The 17,133-nt window shown below is 51.5% G+C and overlaps 1 pseudogene; it reads right to left on the bottom strand.

Annotated features, from left to right (window-relative positions):
• The window catches only part of LOC135572389 (integrin beta-8-like), an 83,242-nt pseudogene that overhangs the window by 33,041 nt on the left and 33,068 nt on the right, over positions 1-17,133 (bottom strand).

Genomic DNA, 17,133 nt, shown 5'->3' with positions numbered 1-17,133 from the left:
ACTGTCCACACAGATACACCCTCAACACAGATACACTGTCCACACAGACAGACACACTGTCCACACACAGTGTCCACACAGACACACTGTCCACACTGTCCACACAGACACACTGTCCACACTGTCAACACAGATACACTGTCCACACTGTCAACACAGATACACTGTCCACACTGTCAACACAGATACATTGTCAACACAGACAGACTGTCCAGACTGTCCAAACAGATACACTGTCCAGACTGTCAACACAGATACACTGTCTACACAGATACACAAATCTGGCCCATCCTCAGATAAATAGACTAAAGTTCTACTCTGATATTTATAAATGTTGCCATGGAAACTTGGCTTTGGCAACCGGGAGTGGGATGGTTCGGGAATACAGGGGGAGTAGGGAGGAGAGGGAGGGTGGGGAGGTAAGGGGAGAGGAGGGAGGACAGAGGGAGGGTGGGGAGGTAAGGGAGAGGAGGGAGGAGAGAGACAGAGGGGAGAGTGGGAGAGAGTAAGGGGAGAGAGAGGGAGGGAGAGAGGGAGAGTGAGGAGAGAGACAGAGGGGAGAGGAGGGAGGAGAGGGGAGAGAGTGAGGAAGGTAAGGGGGAGGAGGGAGGAGAGAGGGGAGAGTGGTGGAAGAGTAAGGGAGAGAGAGGAGGGAGAGAGGGGAGAGTGAGGGAGGTAAGGGGAGAGGAGGGAGGAGAGAGACAGAGGGAGAATGGTAAGGGGAGAGGGGAGAGAGAGGGAGGGAGAGTGGGGAGGTAAGGGGAGAGGAGGGAGGGGAGAGGGAGAGTGAGGGAGGAAGGGGAGAGGAGGGAGGAGAGAGGGAGAGAGAGGGGAAGGTAAGGGGGAGAGAGAGAGGGGAGAGAGGGAGAGTGAGAGAAGGGGAGAGAGAGAGAGAAGGGAGAGAGAGGGAGGGAGGTAGAGTGGTGGAGGAGGGGGAGAGAGAGAGGGAGAGTAACAGAGGAAGGTAAGGGGAGAGAGAGAAGGAGGGGGGAGAGTGGGGGAGGAAGAGGGGAGAGAGAGGAGGAGAGAGGGAGAGACAGAAGGGAGAGTAGAGGAGAGGAGGAGAGAGAGAGGGAGAGAGGAGTGGGGAGAGAGAGAGGGGAGAGAGGGGAGAGTGGGGAGAGAGACAAGAGAGGAGAGACAGAGAGGAGGGAGAGTGGGGAGGTAGAGAGAGAGAGGAGGGAGAGAGACAGAGGGGAGGTAAGGGGAGAGAGGGAGGAGAGAGGGAGAGAGGGAGAGGTAGGGAGAGGGGGGACAGAGGGAGGGAGAGTGGGGGAGGTAGAGAGGAGGGAGGAGAGAGAGAGAGAGTGAGGGAGGTAAGGGAGAGGGAGGGAGGAGGAGAGGAGAGAGACAGAGGGAGGTAAGGGAGAGGAGGGAGGAGAGGAGAGAGTTGAGGCTGGGGAAAGTGATAGAGAGAAAGAGACAGTTAAGATATCCAGTGTGGGAGGAGAGGAGAGAGACAGAAGGGACAGAGACAGAGGGGAGAGAGACAGAGGGGAGAGAGACAGAGGGAGAGAGACAGAGGGGAGAGAGACAGAGGGAGAGTGGTGGAGGAGTGGGGAGAGAGACAGAGGGGAGAGTGGTGGAGGAGTGAGGAGAGAGACAGAGGGGAGAGTGGTGGAGGAGTGGGGAGAGAGACAGAGGGGAGAGTGGTGGAGGAGAGGGGAGAGAGAGACAGAAGGGACAGAGACAGAGGGGAGAGAGACAAAGGGGAGAGGGTGGAGGAGTGGGGAGAGAGACAGAGGAGAGAGACAGAGGGAGAGAGAGACAGAGTCCACACAGACACACTGTCCACAGACACACTGTACACAGACACACTGTCCACAGACACACTGTCCACACAGACACACTGTCCACAGACACACTGTCCACACAGACACACTGTCCACAGACACACTGTCCACACAGACACACTGTCCACACAGACACACTGTCCACAGACACACTGTCCACACAGACACACTGTCCACAGACACACTGTCCACACAGACACACTGTCCACAGATACACTGTCCACACAGACACACTGTCCACAGACACACTGTCCACACAGACACACTGTCCACACAGACACAGTGTCCACACAGACACACTGCCCACACTGTCCACACAGATACACCCTCAACACAGATACACTGTCCACACAGACACACTGTCCACACTGTCCACACAGACACAGTGTCCACACAGACACACTGTCCACACTGTCCACACAGACACACTGTCCACACTGTCAACACAGATACACTGTCCACACTGTCAACACAGATACATTGTCAACAGACAGACTGTCCAGACTATCCACACAGATACACTATCCAGACTGTCAACACAGATACACTGTCTACACAGATACACACATCTGGCCCATCCTCAGATAAATAGACTAAAGTTCTACTCTGATATTTATAAATGTTGCCATGGAAACAGAAGGCTTTGCAACCGGAGTGGGATGGTTCGGGAAGAGAGGGGGAGTAGGGAGGACAGAGGGAGGGTGGGGAGGTAAGGGGAGAGGAGAGGAGGACAGAGGGAGGGTGGGGGAGGTAAGGGGAGAGGAGGAGAGAGACAGAGGGGAGAGTGGTGGATGAGGGGAGAGAGAGACAGAAGGGAGAGTGGTGGAGGAGTGGGGAGAGAGACAGAGGGGAGAGTGGTGGAGGAGTGGGGAGAGAGACAGAGGGAGAGTGGTGGAGGAGTGGGGAGAGAGACAGAGGGAGAGTGGTGGAGGAGTGGGAGAGAGACAGAGGGAGAGTGGTGGAGGAGTGGGGAGAGAGACAGAGGGAGAGAGTGGTGGAGGAGTGGGGAGAGAGACAGATGGGAGAATGGTGGAGGAGTGGGGAGAGAGACAGAAGGGAGAGTGGTGGAGGAGTGGGGAGAGAGACAGAGGGAGAGTGGTGGAGGAGACAGGGGAGAGAGACAGAGGGGAGAGTGGTGGAGGAGGGAGAGAGACAGAAGGGAGAGTGGTGGAGGAGTGGGGAGAGAGACAGAGGGAGAGTGGTGGAGGAGACAGGGGAGAGAGACAGAGGGGAGAGTGGTGGAGGAGTGGGGAGAGAGACAGAAGGGAGAGTGGTGGAGGAGTGGGAGAGAGACAGAGGTGGTGGAGGAGTGGGGAGAGAGACAGAAGAGGGTGGAGAGGACAGGGGAGAGAGACAGAGGGGAGAGGTGGAGGAGTGGAGAGAGAGAGACAGAGGAGAGTGGTGGAGAGTGGGGAGAGAGACAGAAGGGAGAGACAGAGAGAGAGAGACAGAGGAGAGTGGTGGAGGAGAAACAGAAGGGAGAGAGACAGAGGGAGAGAGTGGAGGAGTGGGAGAGAGAGAGGGAGAGGTGGAGGAGGGGGAGAGAGACAGAAGGGAGAGACAGAGGGGAGAGAGGTGGAGGAGAACACAGAGAGACAGAGGGAACAGAGACAGAGGAGAGTGGTGGAGGAGAACAAACTGGGGAGAGAGACAGAAGGGAGAGTGGTGGAGGAGGGGGTGAGAGACAGAGGGGAGAGTGGTGGAGGAGAGGGAGAGAGACAGAGAGAGAGTGGTGGAGGAGTGGAGAGAGAGACAGAGAGGAGAGTGGTGGAGGAGAACAAACTGGGGAGAGAGACAGAGGGAGAGTGGTGGAGGAGTGGGGAGAGAGACAGAAGGAGAGTGGTGGAGGAGTGGGGAGAGAGACAGAGGGAGAGTGGTGGAGGAGAGAGAGAGACAGAACAGGAGAGTGGTGGAGGAGAGTGAGAGACAGAGGAGAACAAACTGAGGGGGAGAGAGACAGAGGGGAGAGTGGTGGAGGAGTGGGGAGAGAGAGACAGAGGGAACAGAGGTGGAGGAGTGGGAGAGAGACAGAGGAGAGTGGTGGAGAGTGGGGAGAGAGACAGAGGGAGAGAAACACTGGTGGAGGAGTGGGGAGAGAGACAGGGGGAGTGGTGGAGAGTGGGGAGAGAGACAGAGGGAGAGGAGGAGTGGGAGAGAGAGAAGGGAGAGTGGTGGAGGAGGACTGGGGAGACAGACAGAGGGAGAGTGGTGGAGGAGTGGGGAGAGAGAGACAGAGGGGAGAACAAACTGGTGGAGGAGTGGGGAGAGAGACAGAAGGGAGAGTGGTGGAGAGGGGGAGAGAGACAGAACAGGAGAGTGGTGGAGGAGTGGGGAGAACAAAACTGTCAGAAACAGACTGTGGAGGAGTAACAGGAGAGAGACAGAGGGGAGAGTGGTGGAGGAGTGGGGAGAGAGACAGAAGGAGAGTGGTGGAGGAGAACAAACTGTCTTTCAGAGAGACAGAGGGTCTCCAGAGGTCACCTAGGAGAACAAACTGGGAGACAGACAGAAGGGAGAGAGGAGTGGGAGAGAGACAGGGAGAGAGTGGTGGAGGAGTGGGGAGAGAGACAGAACAGGAGAACAAACTGGTGGAGGAGTGGGGAGAGAGACAGAGGGGAGAGTGGTGGAGGACCTGGGGAGAGAGACAGAAGGGAGAGTGGTGGAGGAGTGGGGAGAGAGACAGAGGGAGAGTGGTGTAGGAGTGGGGAGACAGACAGAAGGGAGAGTGGTGGAGGAGTGGGGAGAGAGACAGAGGGGAGAGTGGTGGAGGAGAACAAACTGGAGAGAGACAGAAGGGAGAACAGAAGAGGTCTCCATACCTCACCTAACAGGAGAGAGACAGGGGGAAGAGGGTGGAGGAGTGGGGAGAGAGACAGAGGGGAGAGACAGAGGGAGAGTGGTCTTTCAGAGTGGGGAGAGAGACAGAGGGAGAGTGGTGGAGGGGTGGGGAGAGAGACCTAACAGGAGAGAGACAGAGGGGAGAGTGGTGGAGAGTGGGAAGAAACTGAAGAAGGAGAGAGACAGAGGGAGAGTGGTGGAGGAGTGAGAGAGAGACAGAACAGGAGAGTGGTGGAGGAGTCTGAGAGACAGAGGGGAGAGTGGTGGAGGAGTGGGGAGAGAACAGAAGAGTGGTGGAGGAGTGGGGAGAACACAGAGGGAGACCTGGTGGACAGGGGGAGAGACAGAACTGTGGTGGAGGAGTGGGGAGAGACAGAGGGGATAGTGGTGGAGGAGTGGGAGAAGACAGAGGGGAGAGTCTGGAGGAGTGGGGAACAGACAGAAGGGAAGTGGTGGAGGATAGAGAGACAGAGGGGAGAGTGGTGGAGGAGTGGGGAGACAGGCAGAAGGGAGAGTGGTGGAGGATAGAGAGACAGAAGGAGAGTGGTGGAGGAGTGGGGAGAGACAGAGGGGAGCGTGGTGGAGGAGTGGGGAAACACAGAAGGAGAGTGGTGGAGGATTGGGACCTAGACAGAGAGAGAGACAGAAGGAGAGAGACAGAAGGGACAGAGAGACAGAGGGGAGAGAGACAGAGAGAAGACAGAAGGGAGAGTGGTGGAGGATGGGGAGAACACAGAAGGAGAGAGACAGAAGGAAGAGAGACAGAAGGGAGAGAGACAGAAGGGAGAGAAACAGAAGGGGAGAGACAGAAGGGAGAGTTGGGAACACACCCAAAGACTAACAGCTTGTTTCCACCCCAGAGAGGGGTGTAATCCCTGCAGTTGTTGCAACTTTCACTTAAAAAACTGTCTTTCATATAAACACACTGTCTCCATACCTCACCTAACAGGAGAACAAACTGTCTTTCATATAAACACTGTCTCCATACCTCACCTAACAGGAGAACAAACTGTCTCCATACCTCACCTAACAGGAGAACAAACTGTCTTTCATATAAACACTGTCTCCATACCTCACCTAACAGGAGAACAAACTGTCTTTCATATAAACACTGTCTCCATACCTCACCTAACAGGAGAACAAACTGTCTTTCACATAAACACACTGTCTCCATACCTCACCTAACAGGAGAACAAACTGTCTTTCATATAAACACACTGTCTCCATACCTCACCTAACAGGAGAACAAACTGTCTCCATACCTCACCTAACAGGAGAACAAACTGTCTCCATACCTCACCTAACAGGAGAACAAACTGTCTCCATACCTCACCTAACAGGAGAACAAACTGTCTTTCATATAAACACACTGTCTCCATACCTCACCTAACAGGAGAACAAACTGTCTCCATACCTCACCTAACAGGAGAACAAACTGTCTTTCATATAAACACACTGTCTCCATACCTCACCTAACAGGAGAACAAACTGTCTTTCATATAAACACACAGTCTCCATACCTCACCTAACAGGAGAACAAACTGTCTTTCATATAAACACTGTCTCCATACCTCACCTAACAGGAGAACAAACTGTCTTTCATATAAACACAGTTCCATACCTCACCTAACAGGAGAACAAACTGTCTCCATACCCTCACCTGACCCCATTGTACCTGTAACAGCTCTCTCCATTGTGTAATCCCTGACCCCATTGTACCTGTAACAGCTCTCCATTGTGTAATCCCTGACCCCATTGTACCTGTAACAGCTCTCTCCATTGTGTAATCCCTGACCCCATTGTACCTGTAACAGCTCTCTCCATTGTGTAATCCCTGACCCCATTGTACCTGTAACAGCTCTCTCCATTGTGTAATCCCTGACCCCATTGTACCTGTAACAGCTCTCTCCATTGTGTAATCCCTGACCCCATTGTACCTGTAACAGCTCTCTCCATTGTGTAATCCCTGACCCCATTGTACCTGTAACAGCTCTCTCCATTGTGTAATCCCTGACCCCATTGTACCTGTAACAGCTCTCTCCATTGTGTAATCCCTGACCCCATTGTACCTGTAACAGCTCTCTCCATTGTGTTATCCCTGACCCCATTGTACCTGTAACAGCTCTCTCCATTGTGTTATCCCTGACCCCATTGTACCTGTAACAGCTCTCTCCATTGTGTAATCCCTGACCCCATTGTACCTGTGACATCATTGACATAAACCACCAATGGGGGGCAGGTATGGTTGCAATGCCCCATCTTTCTCTGAGACAGACCGCGAGACAAGTGACAGTCTATACACCTCCTGACAGAGAGACCGAGAGAGAGAGACAGAGAGAGAGAGACAGAAAGAGAGACAGAGAGACAGAGAGAGAGAGAGAGAGAGAGAGAGAGAGAGAGAGACAGAAAGAGAGACAGAGAGACAGAGAGAGAGAGAGAGAGAGAGAGAGAGAGAGAGAGAGACAGAAAGAGAGACAGAGAGACAGAGAGAGAGAGAGAGAGACAGAAAGGCCACCATTGTTAAACCCTGGTCATCTGAATGTACGCCATCAGACCGTGTTAGCCCGCTGAACTAAAGCCTTACCAGTATGACTAACAGGAGCTGTGACAGGTGGGGCATCTCTCACAGAACTCTCCATAATGGTGATGGGCATCACACACACACCTGCCACACACACACCTGCCACGCCCACTGCATAGCAACCCGTTGTTGAGCAGACAGGTTGCCGTGGAGACCGGGCACCCGCAGCTCTCCCCTGTCCAGCCCTCCTCACAAACACACTCACCGAACACACACACACCTCGTCCTGAGAGAGACAGAGACAGAGACAACGAGAGAGAGACAGAGAGAGACAGAGACAACGAGAGAGAGACAGAGAGAGAGACAGAGACAGAGACAACGAGAGAGAGACAGAGAGAGAGACAGAGACAACGAGAGAGACAGAGAGAGAGAGAGAGAGAGAGAGACAGAGAGAGAGAGACAGAGACAGACAGAGAGAGACAGAGACAGAGAGAGAGAGAGAGAGAGAGAGAGAGAGAGAGAGACAGAGAGAGAGACAGAGATTGTGTACGAGAGAGATTGTAGAGACAGAGAGAGAGAGAGACAGAGAGAGAGAGAGAGACAAAGAGAGAGAGAGCGAGAGAGAGAGAGAGAGAGAACAGAGAGAGAGAGAGAGAGAGAGAGAGAGACAACGAGAGAGACATTGTAGAGAGAGACAGAGAGAGACAGAGACAACGAGAGAGAGACAGAGACAGAGACAGAGACAGAGACAACGAGAGAGAGACAGAGAGAGAGACAGAGACAACGAGAGAGACAGAGAGAGAGAGAGAGAGAGAGAGAGACAGAGAGAGACAGAGACAACGAGAGAGAGACAGAGAGAGAGACAGAGACAGAGACAACGAGAGAGAGACAGAGAGAGAGACAGAGACAACGAGAGAGACAGAGAGAGAGAGAGAGAGTTTAGTCTATCACCAAATATACAGTGAATGTATTGTTGACGTCTTCTGAAAAGCAACATGTAAGGTCGTGGGTTGTGTGTGTGTGTGTGTGTGTGTTACCTCCACACAGTATTTCGTGTTGGTAGGGGCAGGAGTAGTCGTCCATCTGACAGTACGTTCCATACACCGTCCCCAGACTGTTCCTCTCACACACACACCTCTCACACACACACACTCCCCGACCGCTACAGTCCACCTCTGATGCCTCCGCACCACACTGCCGCGGCCCCTCCTGGGAGTGTGTGTGCTCTAGGTCCAACTCCGGGGTGTGTGTGTGTGAGAAGTGTGTGTGTGTGTTGACTTCTTGATTATTATGATCTGTGTCTGGGGTGTCCTCTCCACAAGACGACTGGTGGGTTGCGTCGTCGTGGCAACGGTGACAGCGACATCGTGATCGAACCTTGATGACCACTGACTCATTGTAACCCACGGGCCTGACGAAGACCTGGACCACGTCATCATCATCGTCAGGACAGGACAGCAGGCCGATGGTGATGTTGAAGTAGACCTGCTTAGAGGTAGAGGTACAGGTAGAGTTAGAGGGGTAGAGGTAGAGGTAGAGGTAGAGGGGTAGAGGTAGAGGTAGAGGTAGAGGTAGAGGTAGAGGTAGAGGGGTAGAGGTAGAGGGGCAGAGGTAGAGGAGAGAGGTAGAGGGGTAGAGGTAGAGGGGTAGAGGTAGAAAGAGGACAGAGCAGAGAGTTAGAGGGGTAGAGGCAGAGCTGAGGTAGAGTTTGAGGTAGAGTTAGAGGTAGAGTTAGAGGGGTGAGGGTGGAGTTATCAGGTAGAGCTAGAGGTAGAGTTACAGGTTGAGGTAGAGGCCCAGGCATAGAGGTAGAGGTTGAGGTAGAGGAGAGTTAGAGTTAGAGGTCAGAGGCACACCTCTGTCCTGAGGGTAGAGGTAGAGGTAGAGGGAGAGAGAGAGTTAGACAACGAGAGAGACAGGGTAGAGGTAGAGGAGAGGCAGAGGTAGAATTAGAGGAGAGTTAGAGGGGACAGAGGTAGAGGTAGAGGTGAGAGACAGAGACAACGAGGAGACAGAGGGGAGAGGCAGAGGAGAGGGTAGAGGAGAAGTATATATTAGAGGTAGAGTTAGAGGTAGCGCTAGGAGGTAGAGGGCAGAGTTGGAGGGAGAGGTAGAGGCAGAGGCAGAGTTAGAGGTAGAGTTAGATAGGTGGAGTTAGACGAGAGGTAGAAGGGTAGAGTTAGAGGGAGAGTTAGAGGTAGAGGGCAGGGAGGTGAGGAGAGTTAGGAGTAGAGTTAGAAAATAGAGGGGTAGAGGGGTAGAGGGAGAGTTAGAGGTAGAGGTAGAGGGTACAGGTAGAGGTAGAGTTAGAGGTAGAGGGAGAGTTAAGTAGAGTTGGAGGTAGAGGTAGAGGAGAGGTAGAGTGAATGTATTGGGGTATAGGTAGAGTTAGAGGTAGAGGTAGAGTTAAGTGGTGAGTGTGAGAGGGGTAGAGGTAGAGGTAGAGGGAGAGGGGTAGAGGTAGAATTAGAGGTAGACTGTTAGAGTTGAGACTGGTAGAGTGAGAGGGGTAGAGGTAGAGGTGAGGTAGCGTTAGAGGTAGAGTGTGTGAGGTTGAGTTAGAGGTAGAGGTAGGGGGTAGAGTTAGAGGGGGGAGGTAGAGGTAGAGGGGGTAGGGGGTAGAGGTAGACGTAGAGTTAGAGTTAGCAGGCCGATGGTAAAGTTAGAGTGAGAGTTAGAGGTAGAGGGGTAGAGTGGTAGAGGGTAGAGTTAGAGGTAGAGGTAGAGGCAGAGGGGTAGAGGTAGAGGTAGATGTAAAGGAGAGGTAGAGGTAGAGTTAGAGGTAGATGTAGAGTTAGAGTTAGAGGTAGAGGGAGTAGAGGTAGAGGTAGAGTGGAGGTGCAGAGTTAGAGGTAGAGTTAGAGGTTGTAGAGGTAGGAGGTAGAATTGGAGGAGGTAGAGTTAGAGTTAGAGGTAGAGGGGGAGGTAGAGGGGTAGACAATAGAGGTAGAGGTAGAGGGAGAGTTAGAGGAGAGTTAGAAGTAAAGGGGTAGAGGGGTAGAGGGAGAGTTAGAGGTAGAGGTAGAGGGGTAGAGGTAGAGGTAGAGTTAGAGGTAGAGGGAGAGTTAGAAGTAGAGTTGAGTAGAGGTAGAGGAGAGGTAGAGGAGAGGGGTATAGGTAGAGTTAGAGGGTGGAGGGTGGAGGTAGAGGTAGAGGGAGGGAGAGGTAGAGGTAGAATTAGAGGTAGAGTTAGAGTTAGAGGTAGAGTGAGAGGGTAGAGGTAGAGGTAGAGGTCGAGTTAGAGGTAGAGGTAGAGGGGTAGAGTTAGAGGAGAGGTGAAGGGTAGAGGTAGAGGTAGAGGTAGAGTTAGAGGTAAAGTTAGAGGTAGAGAGTTAGAGGTAGAGGTAGAGTGGTAGAGGTAGAATTAGAGGTAGAGTTAGAGGGGTAGAGGTAGAGGTAGAGGTAGAGTTAGAGTTAGAGGTGTGAGGGGTGGAGGTTAGAGGTAGAAGTAGAGTTAGAGGTAGAGTTAGAGGGTAGCGTTAGAGGTAGAGGGAGTAGAGTTGGAGGAGAGGTAGAGGTAGAGGGGTAGAGTTAGAGGTAGAGTTAGAGGTAGAGTTAGAGGGAGAGGTAGAGGTAGAGTTAGAGGGAGAAAGTTAGAGGTAGAGGGGTAGAGGTAGAGGAGAGTTAGAGTGAGAGTTAGAAGTAGAGGGTAGAGGGGTAGAGGAGAGTTAGAGGTAGAGGTAGAGGGTAGAGGTAGAGGTAGAGTTAGAGGTAGAGGAGAGTTAGAAGTAGAGTTGGAGGTAGAGGTAGAGGAGAGTAGAGTGAGAGGGTATAGGTAGAGTTAGAGGTAGAGGTAGAGTTAGAGGTAGAGTGAGAGGGGTAGAGGTAGAGGTAGAGGTAGCGTTAGAGGTAGAGGGGTAGAGTGAGAGGGGTAGAGGTAGAGGAGAGGGGTAGAGGTAGAATTAGAGGTAGAGTTAGAGTTAGAGGTAGAGTGAGAGGGGTAGAGGTAGAGGTAGAGGTAGCGTTAGAGGTAGAGGTAGAGGGTCGAGTTAGAGGTAGAGGTAGAGGGGTAGAGTTAGAGGAGAGGTAGAGGTAGAGGGGTAGAGGGGTAGAGGTAGAGGTAGAGTTAGAGTTAGAGGTAAAGTTAGAGTGAGAGTTAGAGGTAGAGAGGGTAGAGTGGTAGAGGGAGAGTTAGAGGTAGAGGGGTAGAGGTAGAGGGGTAGAGGGGTAGATGTAAAGGGAGAGGTAGAGGTAGAGTTAGAGGTAGATGTAGAGTTAGAGTTAGAGGTAGAGGGGTAGAGGTAGAGGTAGAGGTAGAGTTAGAGGTAGAGTTAGAGGTAGAGGTAGAGGTAGAATTAGAGGTAGAGTTAGAGTTAGAGGTAGAGGGAGAGGTAGAGGGGTAGACGTAGAGGTAGAGGTAGAGGAGAGTTAGAGGGAGAGTTAGAAGTAAAGGGGTAGAGGGGTAGAGGGAGAGTTAGAGTTAGAGGTAGAGGTAGAGGGGTAGAGGTAGAGGTAGAGTTAGAGGTAGAGGGAGAGTTAGAAGTAGAGTTGGAGGTAGAGGTAGAGGGAGAGAGGTAGAGTGAGGGGGTATAGGTAGAGTTAGAGGTAGAGGTAGAGTTAGAGGTGGAGGGTGGAGGAGGTAGAGGTAGAGGAGAGGGTTGAGGTAGAATTAGAGGTAGAGTTAGAGTTAGAGGTAGAGTGAGAGGGGTAGAGGTAGAGGTAGAGGGTGAGTTAGAGGTAGAGGTAGAGGGGTAGAGTTAGAGGGAGAGGTAGAGGTAGAGGGGGTAGAGGTAGAGGTAGAGGCAGAGTTAGAGGTAAAGTTAGAGTGAGAGTTAGAGGTAGAGGGTAGAGTGGTAGAGAGTTAGAGGTAGAGTTGGAGGTAGAGGTAGAGAGGTTAAGCGGTGGAGGTAGAGTTAGAGGTAGAGTTAGAGGGTAGAGGTAGAGGTAGAGGTAGAGGGGGTAGAGTTGGAGGGAGAGGTAGAGGTAGAGGGGCAGAGTTAGAGGTAGAGGTAGAGGTAGAGGTAGAGTTGGAGGTAGAGGGAGATTAGTGGTAGAGGTAGAGTTAGAGGTAGAGTTAGAGGGTAGAGGTAGAGTTAGAGGTAGAGTTAGAGGGTAGAGGTAGAGGTAGAGGTAGAGGTAGATTGGAGGGAGAGGTAGAGGTAGAGGGGTAGAGTTAGAGGTAGAGTTAGAGGTAGAGTTAGAGGGTAGAGTGGTAGAGGGAGAGTTAGGGGTAGAGGGGTAGATGTAAAGGGAGAGGTAGAGGTAGAGTTAGAGGTAGAGGTAGAGTTAGAGTTAGAGGTAGAGGGGTAGAGGTAGAGGAGAGGGTAGAGGTAGAGTTAGAGGTAGAGGGAGAGTTAGAAGTAGAGTTGGAGGTAGAGGTAGAGAGAGAGTTAGCGGTAGAGGTAGAGTTAGGGGTAGAGGTAGAGGTAGAGGTAGAGGGTATAGTTGGAGGGAGAGGTAGAGGTAGAGGGGTAGAGTTAGAGGTAGAGGTAGAGGTAGAGGTAGAGTTAGAGGTAGAGTTAGAGGGGTAGAGGTAGAGGTAGAATTAGAGGTAGAGTTAGAGTTAGAGGTAGAGGGAGAGGTAGAGGGGTAGACGTAGAGTTGGAGGTAGAGGTAGAGGGAGAGGTAGAGTGAGAGGGGTATAGGTAGAGTTAGAGGTAGAGGTAGAGTTAGAGGTGGAGGGGTGGAGGTAGAGGTAGAGGGAGAGGGGTAGAGGTAGAATTAGAGGTAGAGTTAGAGTTAGAGGTAGAGTGAGAGGGGTAGAGTTAGAGGGAGAGGTAGAGGTGAGGGTAGGGGGTGAGGTAGAGGTAGAGTTAGAGGTAAAGTTAGAGGGGTAGAGGTAGAGGTAATTAGAGGTAGAGTTAGAGTTAGAGGTAGAGGGAGAGGGTAGAGGGGCAGACGTAGAGGTAGAGGTAGAGGGAGAGTTAGAGGGAGAGTTAAGTAAAGGGGTAGAGGGTAGAGGGAGAGTTAGAGGTAGAGGTAGGGGGTAGAGGTAGAGGTAGAGTTAGAGGTAGAGGGAGAGTTAGAAGTAGAGTTGGAGGTAGAGGTAGAGGGAGAGGTAGAGTGAGAGGGTATAGGTAGAGTTAGAGGTGGAGGGGTGGAGGTAGAGGTAGAGGAGAGGGGTAGAGGTAGAATTAGAGGTAGAGTTAGGTTAGAGGTAGAGTGAGAGGGGTAGAGGTAGAGGTAGAGGTCGAGTTAGAGGTAGAGGTAGAGGGGTAGAGTTAGAGGGAGAGGTAGAGGGGGTAGAGGTAGAGGTAGAGGTAGAGTTAGAGGTAAGTTAGAGTGAGAGTTAGAGGTAGAGGGGTAGAGTGGTAGAGGTAGAATTAGAGGTAGAGTTAGAGGTAGAGGTAGAGGTAGAGGTAGAGTTAGAGTTAGAGGTAGAGGGGCAGAGGTAGAGGAGAGGGGTAGAGGTAGAAGTAGAGTTAGAGGTAGAGTTAGAGGTAGCGTTAGAGGTAGAGGGGTAGAGTTGGAGGGAGAGGTAGAGGTAGAGGGGTAGAGTTAGAGGTAGAGTTAGAGGTAGAGTTAGAGGAGAGAGGTAGAGGGGTAGAGTTAAGAGGTAGATGTAGAGTTAGAGTTAAAGGTAGAGGGCAGAGGTAGAGGCAGAGGTAGAGTTAGAGGTAGAGTTAGAGGGGAGTAGAGGTAGAGGTAGAATTAGAGGCAGAGTTAGAGTTAGAGGTAGAGGGAGAGGTAGAGGGGTAGACGTAGAGGTAGAGGTAGAGGAGAGTTAGAGGAGAGTTAGAAGTAAAGGGTAGAGGGGTAGAGGGAGAGTTAGAGTTAGAGGTAGAGGTAGAGGGTAGAGGTAGAGTAGAGTTAGAGGTAGAGGGAGAGTTAGAAGTAGAGTTGGAGGTAGAGGTAGAGGGAGAGGTAGAGTGAGAGGGGTATAGGTAGAGTTAGAGGTAGAGGTAGAGTTAGAGGTGGAGGGGTGGAGGTAGAGGTAGAGGAGAGGGGTAGAGGTAGAATTAGAGGTAGAGTTAGAGTTAGAGGTAGAGTGAGAGGGGTAGAGGTAGAGGTAGAGGTCGAGTTAGAGGTAGAAGGTAGAGGGGCAGAGTTAGAGGGAGAGGTAGAGGTAGAGGGGGTAGAGGTAGAGGTAGAGGTAGAGTTAGAGGTAAAGTTAGAGTGAGAGTTAGAGGTAGAGGGGTAGAGTGGTAGAGGTTAGAGGTAGAGTTGGAGGTAGAGGTAGAGGGAGAGTTAGCGGTAGAGGTAGAGTTAAGTGGGTAGAGTTAGAGGTAGAGGTAGAGGTAGAGGTAGAGGGTAGAGTTGGAGGGAGAGGTAGAGGTAGAGGGGTAGAGTTAGAGGTAGAGGTAGAGTGAGGTAGAGTTGGAGGTAGAGGAGAGTTAGTGGTAGAGGTAGAGTTAGAGGTAGAGTTAGAGGGTAGAGGTAGAGTTAGAGTGAAGTTAGAGGGGTAGAGGTAGAGGTAGAGGTAGAGGGGTAGATTTGGAGGGAAGGTAGAGGTAGAGGGTAGAGTTAGAGGTAGAGTTAGAGGTAGAGTTAGAGGGGTAGAGTGGTAGAGGGAGAGTTAGGGGTAGAGGGGTAGATGTAAAGGGAGAGGTAGAGGTAGAGTTAGAGGTAGAGGTAGAGTTAGAGTTAGAGGTAGAGGGGTAGAGGTAGGGGGTAGAGGGTAGAGGTAGAGTTAGAGGTAGAGGGAGAGTTAGAAGTAGAGTTGGAGGTAGAGGTAGAGGGAGAGTTAGCGGTAGAGGTAGAGTTAGGGCAGAGGTAGAGGTAGAGGTAGAGGGGTATAGTTGGAGGGAGAGGTAGAGGTAGAGGGGTAGAGTTAGAGGTAGAGGTAGAGGTAGAGGTAGAGTTAGAGGTAGAGTTAGAGGGGTAGAGGTAGAGGTAGAATTAGAGGTAGAGTTAGAGTTAGAGGTAGGGAGAGGTAGTGAGGGGTAGAAGCGTGAGTTGGAGGTAGAGGTAGAGGAGAGGTAGAGTGAGAGGGGTATAGGTAGAGTTAGAGGTAGAGGTAGAGTTAGAGGTGGAGGGGTGGAGGTAGAGGTAGAGGGAGAGGGGCAGAGGTAGAATTAGGAGGTAGAGTTAGAGTTAGAGGTAGAGTGAGAGGGTAGAGTTAGAGGGAGAGGTAGAGGTAGAGGGGTAGAGGGTAGAGGTAGAGGTAGAGTTAGAGGTAAAGTTAGAGGGGTAGAGGTAGAGGTAGAATTAGAGGTAGAGTTAGAGTTAGAGGTAGAGGGAGAGGTAGAGGGGTAGACGTAGAGGTAGAGGTAGAGGGAGAGTTAGAGGGGAGAGTTAGAAGTAAAGGGGGGTAGAGGGTAGAGGGAGAGTTAGAGGTAGAGGTAGAGGTAGAGGTAGAGGTAGAGTTAGAGGTAGAGGGAGAGTTAGAAGTAGAGTTGGAGGTAGAGGTAGAGGGAGGGTAGAGTGAAGGGTATAGGTAGAGTTAGAGGTGGAGGGTGGAGGTAGAGGTAGAGGAGAGGGTAGAGGTAGAATTAGAGGTAGAGTTAGAGTTAGAGGTAGAGTGAGAGGGGTAGAGGTAGAGGTAGAGGTCGAGTTAGAGGTAGAGGTAGAGGGGTAGAGTTAGAGGAGAGGTAGAGGGTAGAGGTAGAGGTAGAGGTAGAGTTAGAGGTAAAGTTAGAGTGAGAGTTAGAGGTAGAGGGTAGAGTGGTAGAGGTAGAATTAGAGGTAGAGTTAGAGGGGTAGAGGTAGAGGTAGAGGTAGAGTTAGAGTTAGAGGTAGAGGGGTAGAGGTAGAGGGAGAGGGCAGAGGTAGAAGTAGAGTTAGAGGTAGAGTTAGAGGTAGCGTTAGAGGCAGAGGGGTAGAGTTGGAGGAGAGGTGTAGAGTAGAGGGTAGAGTTAGAGGTAGAGTTAGAGGTAGAGTTAGAGGGAGAGGTAGAGGGGTAGAGTTAGAGGGAGAGTTAGAGGTAGAGGGGTAGAGGTAGAGGAGAGTTAGAGTGAGAGTTAGAAGTAGAGAGGTAGAGGGGTAGAGGAGAGTTAGAGGTAGAGGTAGAGGGGTGTAGAGGTAGAGGTAGAGTTAGAGGTAGAGGGAGAGTTAGAAGTAGAGTTGGAGGTAGAGGTAGAGGAGAGGTAGAGTGAGAGGGTATAGGTAGAGTTAGAGGTAGAGGTAGAGTTAGAGGTAGAGTGAGAGGGGTAGAGGTAGAGGTAGAGGTAGCGTTAGAGGTAGAGGTAGAGTGAGAGGGTAGAGGTAGAGGGAGAGGGAGTAGAGGTAGAATTAGAGGTAGAGTTAGAGTTAGAGGTAGAGTGAGAGGGGTAGAGGTAGAGGTAGAGGTAGCGTTAGAGGTAGAGGTAGGAGGTCGAGTTAGAGGTAGAGGTAGAGGGGTAGAGTTAGAGGGAGAGGTAGAGGTAGAGGGGTAGAGGGTAGAGGTAGAGGTAGAGTTAGAGTTAGAGGTAAAGTTAGAGTGAGAGTTAGAGGTAGAGGGGTAGAGTGGTAGAGGAGAGTTAGAGGTAGAGGGTAGAGGTAGAGGTAGAGGGGTAGATGTAAAGGGAGAGGTAGAGGTAGAGTTAGAGGTAGATGTAGAGTTAGAGTTAGAGGTAGAGGGGTAGAGGTAGAGGTAGAGGTAGAGTTAGAGGTAGAGTTAGAGGGGTAGAGGTAGAGGTAGAATTAGAGGTAGAGTTAGAGTTAGAGGTAGAGGGAGGGTAGAGGGGCAGACGTAGAGGTAGAGGTAGAGGAGAGTTAGAGGAGAGTTAGAAGTAAAGGGGTAGAGGGGGTAGAGGGAGAGTTAGAGGTAGAGGTAGAGGGGTAGAGGTAGAGGTAGAGTTAGAGGTAGAGGAGAGTTAGAAGTAGAGTTGGAGGTAGAGGTAGAGGGAGAGGTAGAGTGAGAGGGGCTAGGTAGAGTTAGAGGTAGAGGTAGAGTTAGAGGTGGAGGGGTGGAGGTAGAGGTAGAGGAGAGGGTAGAGGTAGAATTAGAGGTAGAGTTAGAGTTAGAGGTAGAGTGAGAGGGGTAGAGTTAGAGGAGAGGTAGAGGTAGAGGGGTAGAGGGGCAGAGGTAGAGGTAGAGTTAGAGGTAAAAAGTTAGAGGTAGCGTTAGAGGTAGAGGGTGGAGATTGGAGGAGAGGTAGAGGTAGAGGGGTAGAGTTAGAG

The sequence above is a fragment of the Oncorhynchus nerka genome, linkage group LG7, assembly GCF_034236695.1.
Source record: "Oncorhynchus nerka isolate Pitt River linkage group LG7, Oner_Uvic_2.0, whole genome shotgun sequence".
In the NCBI taxonomy this organism is placed as follows: Eukaryota; Metazoa; Chordata; class Actinopteri; order Salmoniformes; family Salmonidae; genus Oncorhynchus; species Oncorhynchus nerka.
The sequence above is the reverse complement of the archived record's forward strand: the minus strand, read 5'-3'. Positions and strand labels throughout refer to the sequence as shown.